This window comes from Pan paniscus, chromosome 5, assembly GCF_029289425.2.
Source record: "Pan paniscus chromosome 5, NHGRI_mPanPan1-v2.0_pri, whole genome shotgun sequence".
Classification (NCBI taxonomy): Eukaryota; Metazoa; Chordata; class Mammalia; order Primates; family Hominidae; genus Pan; species Pan paniscus.
In genome coordinates, this window is record NC_073254.2 from 135,052,409 (window position 1) to 135,063,709 (window position 11,301).

Genomic DNA, 11,301 nt, shown 5'->3' on the forward strand with positions numbered 1-11,301 from the left:
GCAGGAAAATGAGAAGGTCTCTTTCTAACTTGATCTTCAATAGAAAGATTATGCCATATGCTAGCTGTTTATTCCATAATGAGGGTCCATATTCAGATTCTAAATTCCTCTATATTTTTCCTTTTTTAGAATAATAATATATGATCCACTACCATGGTCAGTTTGTCTATGAGTTAGCTTTATTCAACACAAGTAGAAAGTTTCCTTATAGATCAATGTATAGACATCAGTATTTCATACCTGTGAATATATGATTAGTGAAATGAATGGGAGCAATGATAATATTTATGATTGCTACAGAGAAAAACTACTTAAGCCAAATTGGTCCAGTGTTTTTTTCTGGAAAACTGTTTTACTGGAATGTTGAGAGAGAAAGAGAGAGAGGCAGAGAGAGAAGGCACATTCTTCAGGTAAAATTTCTCCAATCTATGTCCAAATAAATTAATTTGTAAATAATTTATAGTAGTCTTGATCTTTGGTAAAGTGAGATAGCAGCACCACTGAGACTAACACTAGCGCATTGGAAAACACTGACAACAGGAGAGAGCAATCTGTTGTTTATGCATGAGGCATGAAAAGACTTTATAAGTTTGGATAAATGTTCAGAATGCAAGCCTACATGATCCATACAGCTGCCACACTATAACCTAGTAAAGTTTCACTGAAGTGCCTGATTCCAGGGAGAGATCCATAACTTGGTGGAAATTAGAAAACTGATGATTTTCCAGTCACCAACTTGTCCGCAAGTGGAGCTATTTTTTTAAATTGTGTAGGATTTTGAAAAAATTCAGTTGCTTCTCTTCCAATTATTTTGGTCAGTGACATGAAAACATATCTATACTTTTGAGAGTGAGCATGTTTTCTTGGCCAAAAGAGACTGCAAAAGAGAGATTAAAAAAACAGCATTTACTCTGCATATTTGTGTTAGAAAAGGAATTTCTCAATATATATTAAAATGTTGTTATTCCTGTTAAAAACAGAATAAGCTCAGGATGTTGCCGGTATGACTGGAATACTCTGTAGTCACCTTCCATAGGAAAGCAATTGGAAAATATAATTTCCCATTCATTACCTTAAAAATAAGTTTATTATGCCTAATATTCTTTCCATAATATGTTTTTAGAAGCAAGATGGTCAATAGCAAGATTCAAAATTTGCCTTACATATATTTTTTAAAATTTTCATGATTAATGTTCAACTTGGTGAATTATAGTCTTGATATTAAAAATTATTTAAATTGAGCATACTTATTTTTTTGTTTTCCACTGACATAAACTGTACTTTAACTGCCATTAATAGGAACTACAAATATTTCATTTTACTAATGAGGAAACATACAAATAGATTCAGTTAATATTGGAGTTCATCAATTATTTTTTGAAGAGTTAAGTTGAAAAATGAAAATAAAAAATAGAAGGTGATTTATACATTTCTATCTGTTTGCTCTTTCGAATATGTTTGCCAAGATGAACTATCATTAAGTATAAAGTATTTAAAAATAATATAAACAGAATCTTTAAACATGTAAGTTATGATTTAGTGAAAGCCTTAATTACAATAATAAGTTGTTTGGACTTAATTTTTTAAGGGAGAAGAGAATGATCTCCTTAATATCGAAGAAGGCAATCTTATCAGTGATGTGAAGAACGGATGGTTGGAGTATGGAGGATTGGATCCAAATTAAAGGTGAAAGCCTGCCTACAAGTTATTGTAATAGTCCAGTGAAATGGTTAAGAGGGCCTGTCCTAGGCTAGAAGCTGTAGGAATGGAAGGAAAAAAGATGTAGAAGGATGCTAAGATAAAGGAACTAGCATCAGTGGGAGTTGAAGCTTGATTACAGGTTGAAAGAGAAGGTGGAATGACAGTCCACACTGGGGTACCCGGCTTGAATCACTTGAAGTGAAATACTCTCCAGGAGAATTCTTGAGGTGGTGTGTGCATTGGCATGGCTCTTGGGAAAGCCGGTGCTCGCACTTCCAGGTTTAACATAGCAGTTGGAACTACCCCTTGGAAGATACAGAAACAGGCTTAAAACAGATAGATGAAGACAAACTATGATTGCTTAGAACAAGTTATGTTCTTATTAAAGGATAATTATTTTTCAAGGAAAGCAGAGGAAATTTAGAATTTCAGGTATGAAGTGGCCGGGCGTGGTGGTTCATGCCTGTAATCACAGCACTTTGGGAGGCCGAGGTAGGCGGATCACCTGAGGTCAGAAGTTGGAGAGAAGCCTGGCCAACGTGGCAAAACCCTGTCTCTAAAAAAAAAAAAAAAAAAAAAAAAAATTAGTCAGGTGTGATGGTGGGCACCTGTAATCCCAGCTACTCCGGAGGCTGAGACAAAAGAATCTCTTGAATCCAGGAGGCAGAAATTGCAGTGAGCCGAGATCGCGCCATTGCACTTCAGCCTGGGGGAAAAGAGCGAAACTCCCTCAAAAAAAAAAAAAAAAGCCTTCTTCTTTTGGTTTAAAAAATTCAAGTAAAATCCAATAATATACATTTTATACTGGGAAATTAGTCTCAAACAGAGGCTGACTTCACAAAGTTTCCACCAGTATATGCCTTTATATCTAACTTAGAAATCAATTTCAGAGCTGAAACGCCACTGCAAGTATTTCTGAATACTCCTTTTAGTCATCTGCTCAATCACTGCTGCTGTACTATCAGAAATTTTGCATTTGAGCAGTCAGACAGGCACAGACAAGAACCTTGGAGCACTTACCAGTAACAATCATGAAATGGGAAAAAAGTGGTTGGAAGCTTAAGCTATTTGAGCATACTTTTGATACTATAGCTGGTAATTGGAATTTTTGAGAAATGTAAAATGTATATACACCATTTAAGCCTCAACCTATTTTCCTTTGTTGTGAGTTAATTTCATGCAATTACAAATGATCTTCTGAATTACACGGCACTATGGATGTGTATGGTTTCTCAAACATTAAATGGTTCATTTTCATAAGTAAATCTCACTCAATTAAAATTTTTATTTCTATATGGAGTAAAGTAGGTATTTAATTTTTTTCTCTATAGGTAACCTATTTTCCATCACTACATATTCAATGGAAAGTGGAAAATCATTTACCCTGTAATTTGAAAGGCCATTTGTTTCCCAAATCAAATTCTATTTATACAGAACTGCCATTCTGGTCCATTTTAAATTTCTCTAGCTTTGTGCCAAAAAATCCACTTAATTAATTAGGATTTATGTCTTAATTATTATTATATTTTGGTAAGGTGATTCACTCTAACATTTCTCTTCTTCAGTGTTAGTGTAATTGAGAACTGAATGGCTCATAAAGCAGGAAACTTGCCTGTTTTGATATTAAACAAGAATAGAAATAAGAAAAACATTTCCCTACATAATTTATATAAACAAGTTCTCAAATAATTTTAATGATTGAACTCAAGTACCTTAGTGGTACAAACAGCTAAAGTTGAAAATTTTGTTTGAAGTTGTCCTGGATTGATATTTCCCACAGGGAATTGGCAAAAGCAAATGCAAATATTCTAAGATGTAAGAAATCAAGTAAATAATAAATAAGCCACAAATAATTTTCAGAGTTAAAGTACCAAAAAAACTTAGTGGGTCACAGATTTTTTTAAATATTGCACAATAAAAGAAAACAAGTCACCATGTGTGAGCATTAGCTAACACAATAATTAGACTTGTTAGATTAAAAAAGGCTCCAAAAAATTTGAATCATCAAAGTTGGAATATATTGAAAAAATACATTTTTGTATTAACTATATTAAAAATACATTTTCAAAAATCTTGAAAATATATGTCAACAACAAAAGATTATAAAAAACAAACCAAGGAGATATATATGTATATATGTGTGTGTGTATATATATATACATATAAAATTTGATTTATATATAATTATATATATTTATACATAAACATTCAAATTAAAAATGAAATAAATGGGTTAAACACAGTCTTACAGACAAGTAAAAAGAGAGTGAATAGATAATATAGTTGAAGAATTTTCCATAATTGATCTCAGATATTTAAAGATATGAGAAATACAAAAGAGAGATTTAGAAAGTTCTAAGAAAAAGTGAGAAAATTTAACACAACCAAACAGGATTCAAAAAATATCTAAAAGAGATAATTAGGAAGAAATGCTATTTATTCAAAGGAATAATGGATGAGAATTTTCTTTTGTGGGAAACAGAGAATAGAAAGTGCACGTCATGTTTAAGGTTCATGGCTTCATTTGACTTGTAGAGAAATCAGAATTTGTAGACTTTCATTTCTTTAACTTTCTCTTACAGAAATGTTTGTTACACTTTTACTTGGCAGGAAATATTTAGTTTTTTAATACTCACTTTATTGAAGTAGACATTTTCAAGAAGATTGCAAAAAGTCCTGAATATGTACATTCTGCTGAGCACAAAAAAATATATAAAGAACTCAAATAGAAGACTAGGCAGGTGGGTAGAGTTCTTATTTAAGAATATATGCATACTCTATTTCTTGTCATTTTGAATCATAGTTCTGTTATGAATGCTTACAATGAAGAGACCAAGAAACCATTCAATTTATTTAATTAGTGACTAAAATTTTCAGTTTTTATTTCCTGGAGTCTTTTAATCTGAAGCATTGTGAAGACCAAAAACTTAAAAGACATGTTGATTGTAGGACATATGTTAGTTTACTCAAATACGCAATGTGTTTGTTTCAAAACCACATGTATAAGTTGACTACTATTTCTGAGTGGGATAAAAAACTTCATGGAAACAGTTTATATAGAGAAGAGGGTCCAAGTTTAAACCACAAATGGCTCCAATCTGTAGAAGGAGAGTGCAGGTAAAGAAGACAGCAAATGAGACTATTGAAGAGGATCAGTTGAGGTATTGCTCCTCACAAGAAGGCATTAGCTGCGGGTGTCTGCCCGCAGACCCTGACCCAAACGATGGATGAAGAAAACATACAGTGACACACAGATATTCTGTTTTGCCAGTACTGCTGAGTGTCCGACCGCCTGCCCACCAAGAAAGGTTTGTCACTGTGGCTGGCCTTGAGCAGTTTGCACTCCAGGCATTTATTTAGTATACAATTAACAACAGATGCTCTGAGTTAACACACTTGTGGATAATTAACATGGTTAAGAGAATAGTTCTACAAATGAATAAAACTCAGGTACCGTGGTTTAGAGTAAATACCATTAGGCGGCAACATCCCTGGTCGACCTGCCCCCCACCCCCCCTCCCACTCAAGAGGGCCATCTGGCTCAAAGGTTAGTTAATGGAAGTAGGGTAAACAGACTTAACTGGGGAAGCCTCTATTGTCCCTAGTATTTACCCTATAACCTAATGCTCTAAGGTAAGGACCAGCTGCCTTCAGCCTGTTCAATTATTACAAGCTATGTAAAAAAGGTTTGTGACTATTCCCTATAACTTTCCCTAATGTTTCCCTTTAATATTTCTGCCACCATCCTGAGTGAATCCCAACAATCAGTGAAGTAAGGGGGAAAAGTGGGGCATGTTAGAGTCTTGGAAGCCATGAGAGAAGAGAGTTTTAAGAATATGGGTGTGGCTGACTTGGTAAGAAATTGAGTAAGGTGAGGACAGAAACATCATTAAAAATATTGGCAACCTTAACAGAAACATTTTTAATGGAGTAGTAGGAAAATAGTTAAGATTGTGTTGGATCAAAGTGTGTAACTGGAAACAACAATTGAAGATAGCCTGTGCAGACCAATCTTCTGAGCAAGTTGGCTTTAGGAGAGTTCAGGAATATAAGCAAATAGTTAGAGATAGTGAGAAATTGGATGTTTTGCTGTATTATGTTTTCTTTTACCTCTTTTTTATACAGTGGCTGAACACACCAGAAAATTCTGGTATACTGATATGATTGCCATAGAAGAGAAGAAAAAAAGAGGAAAAATTAAAGAAACAAAGTTCTGAGAAGAGTCAAGGGGATGGGGCTTCAAAGAAGATATGAAACATTGGCCTTTTTCCTTTGGTAAAAGGAAAGACATTTCTATCATTAAAAGCAATGAAAGAAAAGGTGGGCTAATCTAAGTAAGATTGCAGGTTTGTTGAGGACAAGATTAAGACAGTGAAAATATTAAGTGAGCTTAGAAAAAGGATATGGGAATGAATGAATGGACTGTTTCCAATTGATATTACAAAAGTGTTACAGCTATTGATAAAGAATCAATGAAAAAATATGAATAACAGGATGGTCAGGCAAAAATGAGAGTTTAACTGAGTTTGAAGATAAGCACAGGTCAATAGTACCTAGGCTCATTCATCATTGTTTTGTGACATTCTCCAGAAAGCCCATAATAATAAGATCAAACAAATTTCCATAACTGGAATTATAAAAGACTATTAGATTGACAAAATAATAGTAAAGTTTATATTGAATGACTGGTTGTAAAACAATGACTTGAAAAAGAGAGAGGTGATGCCAGATTTAGGAGATGGAGAGGAATATGGTAGGACTTGGACAACTAAAGATCTCCATTTTGGTAGAGATAAAGATATGACTCAGTAGAAATTTACATAAAACATTAGGAGGCACAGTCAAAGAGTGAGATTTCAGAGTAGGTTATCCAAAGAAAGTTTTCAACTGATAATTAAATCTATACTATTAGTGCTTATGTGAGTGACTCAGCTGGCTAATATGAAAGTCAGTGTTTTGAAGAAGTTGAAGATAATTAGGGCAGTGTGAGAGGAATACCAAAATAGACAAAAAGAAACCACATATACTGTAATTTTTGGCAGTAAAAAGAATTTTTTCATGTCACTTTTAGTACTAACGGGGTGACAAAAGTTAAATAACTCATTTATTTTCCTAAACTTTTGATTAATTTCCTCATTGGAGGCTACCACAAAGAAAATTGACAATTTTAGAATTCGAGGTAAAGGTCAATCATATATTAAATGTCAGTCCTGAGAAAAGACATTGAGTCTTGACAGTAGAATAGATTCAAAGAGAACCACCAACTTTGCCCCCTGCTAATGCGGCTTAGCTATAGATGCCCCCTGAAAATAATTTTTAGCTACAGTAATTGTCTAAAATAAGCAAACAGAAATAGATCTTTGCTCCAGGAAATTTTCAATGCTGCCCTGAGATTGAGTAGGAAAATGTGTGTGTGTGTGTGTGTGTGTGTGTGTGTGTGTGTGTGTGTGAATGAACATGATCAGATACTTTTGGAATGACTTTGGATATTAGTACGTACACTATAGGCAAGAAATTCTGAATAATTCAGTGATATAAGACAACTTCTGTGTCTTTTAAAAATTATAGTCTAAAGAAAGATGTCAGAGAGATGAATATTTGCTTTGAACAAATGTAACATTTACAGAATCCTTTATACAAAGAATTAAACAGAAATTCATTATTTGTTTTATAAAATAGTTATTATAATATCCTTTTAAAGGTCATCTCTTCATTGAGTTTTAATAATTGGATAACTTTTGTAGAGCTCAAATATTTTGTACATCAGGATTGAAATGCATGCTAACAAAATAAACCTAAAGAAGAAAATTGAATAAAATATGGTTCTTTCAAATAAGCAAACAAAATTTAGTAATCTGAAAAGCAGAAATATTGAGCAAAGAGAATGCAATATGCACTAAAAAATATATACCATTATATATTGTATATATAAAAAAATAGAATGGAGATGGTTAATGGTTACAAAAATATACTTAGAATAAATAAGATCTAGTATTTGATAGCACAGCAGGGTAACTACAGTCAACAGTAATTTACTGTACATTTTAAAATAGCTAAAAGAATATAATTGGATTACTTGCAACACAAAAAAAGAGTAAATGCTTGAGTTGATGGATACTCCATTTTTCCTGATGTGATTATTATTCATTGCATGCCTGTATCAAAATATGTCAAATACTCCATAATCATTTATACCTACTATATACTTGTACAAATGAAAAATTAAAAAATATGAAGTGTTCATTTAAAACATACTTATAATGGTTAAATTTGTGTGTCAACTGAGTAGGTTAAGGAATTTCTAGATAGGTGGTAAAACAGTTTTGGGTATGTTTGTGAGGATGTTTTAGGAAGAGATTGGCATTTGAATCAGTAGATTGGGTAAAGAAGATCTATTCATCTGTTGAAGGCCTGAGTAGAGCAAAAAGGTGGAGAAAGGACAAATTTTCATCTCTTTTCTGAAGCTGAAACATGCATCTTCTCCTGCCTGTGGACACTGAAGCTCCTGGTTCGAGTCCGGGACTCAAACCAGTGTGTCCCCCAAACACCCACAACCTGCAGGGCCCTCAGCCTTGGACCAAGACTTACACTATTGGCTCCCCTGGTTCTCAGGTTCTCAGATTTGGACTGAATTACACCACTGGCTTTCCTGGTTCTCCGGCTCACAGATGGCATCTGATGGAACTTCTCAGCCTCCATAATCTCATGAGCCAATTCCCATAATAAATATTCTCTTATGCCTACACATACTCAGTTGGTTCAATTTCTCTGGAAAACCCTAAGATCATACTAATTTCATCATATTTAATGTACATGTTGAAATATGAAATACTGTCTTAAAAATGAACATTTATTAAATTTTCTATGAATTACAGATATAATCAAAATTAGCAAGTTTGGTGGTTCCAAAGTCTCCTAAATGTGACAGAAAGAACAGTTAAGAGAGGAAAAAAAAAGAATGTGATATCTAGAAAGAGAAAAACTTTTCCAGTGAAAACCTAAAAATTCTTAACCACAAGTTTTCAGTTAACATTAAAGTATATTTAGAAGTAGAGAAGGTAGGAGCATTTAAGCTCTCTCTCCCAAGAACCTACTATATTTTTATTACTACTGTTTTTTAAACTTTTATTTTAGGTTCAAATGTACATGTGCACATTTGTTACATAGCTGAATTGCATGTCAAAGGGTTGGTTTACAGATTATTTTATCACCCAGGTAATAAGCATACTACCTAATATGTGTATCAATGTTTAGCTCCCACTCATAAGTGAGAACGCATGGTATTTGGTTTCCTCTTCCTGCATTAGTTCGCTTAGGACATGATCTTGTTCTTTTTTATGGCTGTGTAGTATTCCGTGATATGTATGTACCACATTTTCTTTACATAGTCTATTGTTGATGAGCCTTAGTGTTGATTTCATGACTTTGCTATTGTGCATAGTGCTGTGATGAACAAAAATGTGCATGTGTCTTTATGGTAGAATGAAGGAACCTACTAATACTATTTTAACAGAACTTTGACAGCCGCTTCTCTATTTACACAGCCTAACATAAACAAATGTGTCTGCTTAGGTCAACAGTTAGAAACAGGAGGTTTACAAAACTCATTTGGCATGAAGACCAGTTTTGTTTGGTCTACAGAGATTTTAAATTTTGCAAACATTTAAAAATAATGAAATTTTATATGAAAATAAGTTTTCTGGCTTCTTTTGAAAGAACAGAATATTTGGTGACACTGCTGTTAAAAGAAAAACTTTAGACAAATTAAATTTGACAGAGTTTAATTGAGCATAGAACGATTCATGAATAAGGTAGCCTCCCAAACCAGAATAGATTCAGAGAGACTCTGGCAGTGCTGAGTGGTTGAAGATTTATGGACAGGAAAAGGAAAGTGACATACAGAAAATGGAAGTGAGAAACAGAAACAGCTGGATTGGTTACAGTTTGCCATTTGCCTTATTTGAACTTGCTTTGAACAGTTGGCCACCTTTGATTGTCTGAAACTCAGTGATTGCTACAAGAGTAACAGCCTGTTTACGCAACCATTTAGGCTACGGTTCACTATGTATAGAGAAACCTTTAGAATTAGCTCAAAATATATAAGGAGGCAGCTTTAGACTAAATTCAATTTAACACTGTGCTTTAAGTAGCAGCTGGTTTCTTTTCACGTGGGCCTTAACCTGTTCATTTTCCAGTCCTTTCCACTTACCTGTATACTTACACCTGCCCTTCCTGGAAAATTGTCTTGGCCCTTGTGGGTGTTTGACTTTGGGATGCCTTGCTCAGTCTGTGGGTTCTGAATGCCAATCAATTCCTTGCAAATCCCATCTTTTACTAATGTGGAAATCTGACCTCTACTCAAACCTATGTGAAAGGTCATAAGGCTCAGGAAATAAGACAGTAGATATGGCTCTGCCTCCACCTGTGAGAATACTGCAGAAGCAGAGAACAGAGAAATTCAACCTCCTGTGTTGGCATCAGACAAGAAACAGTGGAAGGATATGTGGCAGAAGTAAATAAAATAATTAATAAGAAGAATGAGACAATTTAAGGAGGGAATTTTATAAAATGATCAATTGATTGTGGAAATACATTTCACTTTCCTTTCATTATTTCATATCTCAACTTCCTCATTCAATTAATTCAATAATGAGACTTTCTCATTTTCTTATACCCTTGTCTCAATTAATTAATGCAGTAAATGAATGAGAAGTCAAATTTAAGAGAAATTTTCTATAGAGAACAATTAAGTCCAAAGGAAAAGATAATGAACAGAATTTAAATGAGTAAAATAAATTTATAAAATGTGATGGCCAAAATTATCATACTTTGTGTAATTTCTTTCAAAATGTTGGATGAATTTCATTCATTTACCACATTGCAAAATGAAAAATAACATGTTAAAGTCAGGAGAATAATCTTATGAAATCATAAATAAAAAGGAAATTATAATTTTCATACTTTTCGTTACAAATGACAGAAGACAAAGGAATGTGAGCAATTGAATTCCAGTAGTTTTCTCACAAAGGTTAATTGAAAAAATGAAGAAACACTTAAAAGTGTTAGACAAATGTACAGTCCCCTCTGCTCACTGACACTTGTTGGTATTCCTGTTTACAGCCTCTAAGACTAACTTTCTTAAAGTTCATGAAATATTTTATCTTAGTATGCTTCAATTCATCACTATGGCAATTTAAATTATCTTTAAAAGTAGTATTGCTGATTCAAATTATTTTTTTATCTTGCTGATGCAACTTGTACTATACTCTTTCTTGATTGAATTTCTTATTTCTGAGGATTTCGAGTCTCATTTCTAATTACAAGGAGCTGTCCTTTGCCATCAACAATATGAATGAGCCTTCATTAAAGAGGTTTCACTGGAGAAAGAAAGAATGAGAAAAAAAAAACAAAAGAGAAAGAGACAGACCTTGAGAGTCTAGCGAGAGCAAGAAATAGACAGGTGTGAAAAAAAGAGATGAAAGAATACACCAATTTTATTTCATGCAGGGATTCTTAACAGTTGTATTATTGACATTTTGGGCCACATAGTTATTTGTTGTGAGGAGCTGAGCTAAGCTATGCTTTGTAGGATGTTTAGCA

General features: G+C 33.5%; 1 long non-coding RNA gene across 1 annotated transcript; it reads left to right on the plus strand.

Moving 5' to 3' along the window:
- Positions 1-1,542: 1,542 nt before the first annotated feature.
- On the plus strand, positions 1,543-7,581 carry LOC117980676 (uncharacterized). The gene is made up of 3 exons (XR_004672137.3): positions 1,543-1,686; positions 4,312-4,442; positions 5,827-7,581. It is a non-coding gene; the product is annotated as an uncharacterized LOC117980676 (long non-coding RNA).
- Positions 7,582-11,301: the final 3,720 nt, after the last annotated feature.